Here is a 6,000-nt window from a genome sequence, read left to right as displayed (position 1 = left end):
AAACAAAAAAACAGAATATGATCAAATATGATCAGGCTGGTGCATAGATCCATGCCACACACTAGATTTTGGGTGTATTTTGGTCTGTTAGAAGAAAGTGCCTCCCAAAATTTTAAAGAAAGAAAAACTTATATATGCACAAAAATAAGGGTAGATATGATGAAAGGATGGAATATGACTGTAAAGATGAAAATTATAAAAAAATCTTATAAAAGGAATTGATAAGAAGTTGTTTGAAAAAAGAAAGAAGAGGATTAAAAAAAAAGAAAAAAAAAAGGGAGAGAATGTGATCAGGCAGGAGAGTAGAACAAAACCATACACTAGAGATTTAGGGTATATTTTGATCTGTTAGAATAAACTATCTCAAAATTTTAAAGAGAGAACAACTTATATATATATATGCCAAAAATAAGAGTAACTATTATGAAGGGATAGAATATAACTCTAAAAATGAAAAATAAAAAAGATTTTTTAAAAAAGGGATTGATAAGATGTTGGTTGAAAAAGGGAAAAAGAAAAATTAAAAAAAAAAAAGTTAAAAAAAATTAACTTTGAAAGACTAAAGAATCATGGTAAAAAAGCCATGGATTCTATGTGCAGTATTCCCCTAGCCCTGGAGTTCTGCCGTTCTCATTGATGGGTAAACTTGGTCTTGGTTGGCCGTTTTTGCTGATCTTCTGGGGGAGGGGCCTGTTGCCATGGTTCCCAAATGTCTTTGCCGAGGCAGAATTGCCCCACCCTTGCCTGGTCCGGGCTAAGTAATCTGCTCGGGTTTGCTCTCGGGAGCTTTTGTTCCCTGCAAGCTTTCCGTTCGGCTTTGGAGGCCGAGAGTGAAAATGGCGGCCTCCCAATCTCTGCCCAGGAGGAGCCGAGAACTCGGGCCCCGCTCCTCAGTGTGCCCCCAGAGAAAAGCAGTCAATCGCTCCTGTCTCCCCGGTCTCCGGCTGCACTCCATGCTCACCTGGCCTGTGACCCAGCGTTTCTGTCTCTGGCACCCGACCCGGTGTGGAGTCTCCAAATCCAGCAGATCCCTGCGGTGCGCTCCCGCGCCACCTGGTGAGGAAGGGGAGTCTGCCCGGATCTGCTGCTTGTTGGGTCCCTGCTGGAGGAGCAGTGGCCCATCTGTGCCGCGGATTACGGTTTATGGCAACCCCGAGCTGAGAGCTCGCGCCTCGGCTCAGTTTCTGCAGCCGGCTTCCCTGCTCCGATACCTGGGAGCTCTGCCGCACTCAGGCACCCCCGGTCTTTCTGTGACCCCGAGGGTCCTGAGACCACACTGTCCCGCGAGGGTTCCACCCTCCCGCTTAGCCACCGGAGCGACCTCCCTCAGCGGAGCAGACTTCTAAAAGTTCTGATTTTGTGCTCCCCGGCTCTATCACTTGCCAGAAGCGGCCAACGGAGGCCCCCTCCCCCGCCGTCTATCCTCCCAAATATCGCCTTGGATTCACTTCTCCGCACGTCCTACCTGCCAGAAAGTGGTCACTTTTCTGTTCAGAGAGTTGTTGCTATTCTTTTCTTCGATCTCCTGTTGAGTTTGTAGGTGTTCAGAATGGTTTCATCCCTATCCAGCTGCATTCCTGAGACCAGACGAAATCCAGGTCTCCTACTCCTCTGCCATCTTGCTCCCAAACCCCCCACACTGGCAAATTTGGTACAGACTGATGTTCTACTTTCTAAAGTAAGTGGTATTTTAAGAGTGATAGACAGCTATAGATATGAATATACCAATATATGTCTTTCTATCACTAACAAAAAAAATAACAAGACAAGTTCAGGAATAAGAACATTTTTTATTTACAGCTATAAGAAGCAGGGATGTGTACATAGCTTCAAGTAGGACAACAATAGTCTGCTTTTATTGATCAGAATTAAGATACTTTTGAAAGAAAAATGTTTTAGTCTGCTTGGGTTGTTATAACAGAAAATACTATAGATTGGGTAACTTATAAACAACAGAAACTTATTTCTCACAGTTCCAGGAGCTGGGAAGTATAAGATCGAGATGCCATCAGATTTCGTGTCTGGTGAGGGCCCGCTTCCTGGTTCATAGATGACAATCTTCTCACTATAACCTTAAATGCTGGAAGGGGAAATGTAGCTCTCTGAGACTCTCTTATAAGAGCACAAATCCAACTCACCAATGTTCCACCTTGTAACTTAATTACCTAACAAAGGCCCCACCTCCAAATACCATCACATCAGGGGTTGGATGCCAATATATGAATTGGGGGATGGGGGGACACAACATTCAGTCTATAGCGAATGTCATTCATTGCACCTATCAGATAACAAAGTAAACTAGTCTTATTTTGGTTCCTGTGTAAAATATCCCATAGGATATATATCAAGCAAATCAATTGAAATCTATATTTACTATTCTGAATGGTGACCCACATTTACAACAGGCTTAAGTTATCTCAATCATAAAATTGTGATAAATCAACTCCTCCATAAGTGGAAGAAAAATTTCCATTGTGGCCTAACCTAGCCAGAGAAGATTCCTATTTCTCACAACCAAATGAACTTTAATGATTAGGACACAATGTTATTCAGGTTGGATATGGAAAGATGGGCACAATTTCAATATCTGGTGGACATTAGCTATGGTAGGTACCAGAGAATATTATGAGGACAAACCTGAAATAAAGCATTTTTTTTTTTTTTCTCTTAAAGATTTTATTTATTTGAGAGCGAGAAGGAGAGAGAGAGAGAGCATGAGAGGGGGGAAGGCAGAGGGAGAAGCAGGCTCCCCACTGAACAAGGAGCCCGATGCGGGACTCGATCCCGGGACTCCAGGATCATGACCTGAGCCGAAGGCAGTCGCTTAACCAACTGAGCCACCCAGGCGCCCCCTGAAATAAAGCATTTTAAGGATTATATTAAAAGAGGTGGGATCAGCTTAATGCAAGTCTCTATTTCACTTTTCTTCTTAGGAGTCCAGAGCATTCACAACACCCGGTCGTCAGATAGGCAAACCCATATATGACCATATAAGCAACTATCACAAAACCACAGAATTTGCCAGGGATTAAGCCAGAAATAGCACTCAAAAAATTGAGCTACAAATCCCACTCTTTAACCACTAGCACCACTCCCTTCCTACAGTACATTTAGTGTGAAATAGTTTTTTGGTTTCTTTTCATGCTGTAGTCAACTGAAGTAGGGTGGAAAAAATTGAAAACAGCCCATGCACTAAAAATGCATTTTTCCTCCCATTTAAGGACCTTGAATTTTTTTTAAAAGTAATTTAAGAAATTTTATGAAAATTAGAAACCCCAAATGTCGTTTTCTACTATTTTAGTAGTTTTCTTCTATTTTTTCATACTGGAGCTGTTAAACAAATAAGGGTAGACACTTTTCATCTGTGCATGAAATCAGACTATTTTCAGAGAAGATCTCTGAGAATAGCATCTCTGAGAAATAGCATCTTTTAGAGAGGGGCTATTAATAAGGAGCCTATTTTCTTCAGATTCTTTGGCCAGACAAACTTTGACAAGGAAAGATGATCAAAAAGATAAAAGTAACTTTTACATTTTAAGTCATATCAGACTATTAATTTGTAGCATATTTTTTAATTTCTTCCAGAGTGATGATAAATTAGCATTTTTACAAGCAGAGAATTCAGAGGTAAAAGCAGTTTGGTGTCTAGAGAGTCAGTAATTTGTGAAAGAGCCTCTTTTTCCCCTTTCATTTCCTGTTTTTGAACTCCCTCCACGAGCAGCATTCAAGCAAAGAGTAGCACTGTGCTTCAGCACAAATGACTAAAAGTGACATTCGTTATTTTATTTATTTACTTTTTGTTTGTTTGGGCAGCCTGCCCGCAGACAGTGGGACTTGGCGAGCTGCACTGCCTTGCAGATGTGCTAACTTTAATTTTTTTCTGACAGAGATGATAGCTTTAATGACGCTGATTTAAATTAGACAGGAGATTTGACTCCTGGAACACTAACTGAAAATATTTGTCTGACTCAAGGTTAATCATTCAAAATAAAGTTCTCTATGGTCATATATTTATCACATTTTTAATACTTAGGTAGAAAGCAAGTCATTAAATATGTTTTTGAATTTCAATAAAAAACCCCATACCAACAATATTTATTTTGGTGTCCAAAAAGACAAGGATAGTTTTAAATGTTCTTCATTGCATATTGCTGCTTTTATTCTTAAAATGTGTATCATGTTCCCGTAAGTATGCTTAATGCTAATACTAAATAAGGATCAAGAATTTTGTTACGAGTAAATTGTGATGAATTCATTTTTTGAAAAATAATGAAGTCATCTCAAACTAAATATTTTCATCCAAAAAGGATTTAGTATAAATGAGAAAGGTTTTGATTAAAGAAAGAGTATGAAATTTAACAGTCATAAATAGTAATATTCAGTAAATCTTGACCCTGAAAAGGGTCGTTCTAGGGTATGGTCCTTGATTTCCCAGAGTTCAGTCCTAGAGTAATTTACTTTGGTGTCTCAAACCCTACATTCTTTTCCTCACCTCAGACCAGCTGAGCTTTCAAGCCTTTGAATTCCTCTTTCATAATTTCAGCTCTTCATGGTGCTTTGAAATGCATATTTTCCAGAAATAGAGTATTAGTCACAAAGAAAGGAGTCAGTTTGGTTTCATGATCAGACTTTTTCCCCCATATTTAGGTTGTCCCATAATAACTGATCTTTGAAGCTGTGGAACTGGATTTCTAGACTCACTTCAATTCGGGTGGAATTTTCCATATCCCTTTACCTGCTTAGATTCTATGGTTTTTGGTAACAACTTCATCATTAATTTTGTCTTACCCATTCATATGGATAGATTTAATTTTCAGATCAAACACTTTTTCCATTGCAATTTATAATTTTATAACATTTTCCTCTGTGACTTGTTTTGACAAGAACTTTCTGAAAATGGTAAAATTAATTTGCCAAGCAGGATATCAAGAAACTGAACTTGTGAATGGCATTTGCCTGCCCTTTTTATCTCCAGGAGGTAATTCAATATACTAAGTCTTCAATGAAAATTTGCTGAGTGCATGAATGAATAATGAATCAAAAAATTTTCTGTATTTTTTTTTAAATACACATTCCCCAGAATATAACATCTGACCATAACTCTGCTGGTTGCTGTTGGAAACATAAAATAATTTAAATTTCTATAGAAATTTCAACAAAAAATCAACATACCAACAAAATTCATTTTGGTGTTGAAGAAGACTGTAATATTTTAAAATGTTCTTCATTACATGTTGTTTTAAAGAATATCAGACCTAAAGGAAATATTGAAGATTTTAAAAATTCAATCAACTTATTTTATAAACCAGGAACTAAAGATAGATTAGTTCCCTCAATGGTGTTGCCTCAATTCACATATATAGCAACGTATGTTGGTGAACTTGCTTTAGAATCCAAATCTCTTTAACACCATGTTAGTGTACCTTCTACAATGGGCAAAATCATTCCCTTTCATACTATCCAGCAAAGTAAATTTAAAATTATCTCAAATACACATACACACTCACACGTTTATAAGAAAAGATAGTTAAATATATTTATTTTATTTAAATCATATTTTCCTAGTGACTATATGAGAACAAAGACTTTAAGGAAATATAGTTACTTTTAGTTAAATCATATTTTTTCCATGTGTGTAAATCACTGTTTCTCAATCATTTCAGTCCAAGACATATCTATGAACTTGCCAAGGTAAATATGAGAGCAAGGGTACTTTTATTCCTTAATATCATTAAAAGATAACTGTGATATTGGTAACCCCAGTTATAAATGTTTTGTACATTCATGAGCACATACCATATCTCTCCCTACCTGTCTCCACCATACCTTACAGCTTGTTTTCCCTTTCTCCATTAAATATTAGCAAAGGGATGGGAAGAATCCATAATGCTACTGTATGCAGGTTAATCTAAGATTTTTCTTAAATGTAGTTAGGAAACACTGACATCAGTTATTAACTTCGAGATGTATTCTGACCAAAAGGAAAAAAATGACCTCATT

The 6,000-nt window shown here is 37.7% G+C and overlaps 1 long non-coding RNA gene across 2 annotated transcripts in view; it reads left to right on the top strand.

Moving 5' to 3' along the window:
- Positions 1 to 1,423: 1,423 nt before the first annotated feature.
- The window catches only part of LOC118548314 (uncharacterized), a 77,145-nt gene continuing 72,568 nt past the window's right edge, over positions 1,424 to 6,000 (top strand). For both annotated transcript variants that reach the window (XR_013447543.1, XR_004923564.2), the window contains exon 1: positions 1,424 to 1,678. This is a non-coding gene — a long non-coding RNA (uncharacterized LOC118548314). The remainder of the gene's footprint in view (positions 1,679 to 6,000) is intronic.

Source organism: Halichoerus grypus, chromosome 5 (assembly GCF_964656455.1).
Source record: "Halichoerus grypus chromosome 5, mHalGry1.hap1.1, whole genome shotgun sequence".
Lineage (NCBI taxonomy): Eukaryota > Metazoa > Chordata > Mammalia > Carnivora > Phocidae > Halichoerus > Halichoerus grypus.
This window is presented reverse-complemented; position numbering and strand designations above follow the sequence as displayed.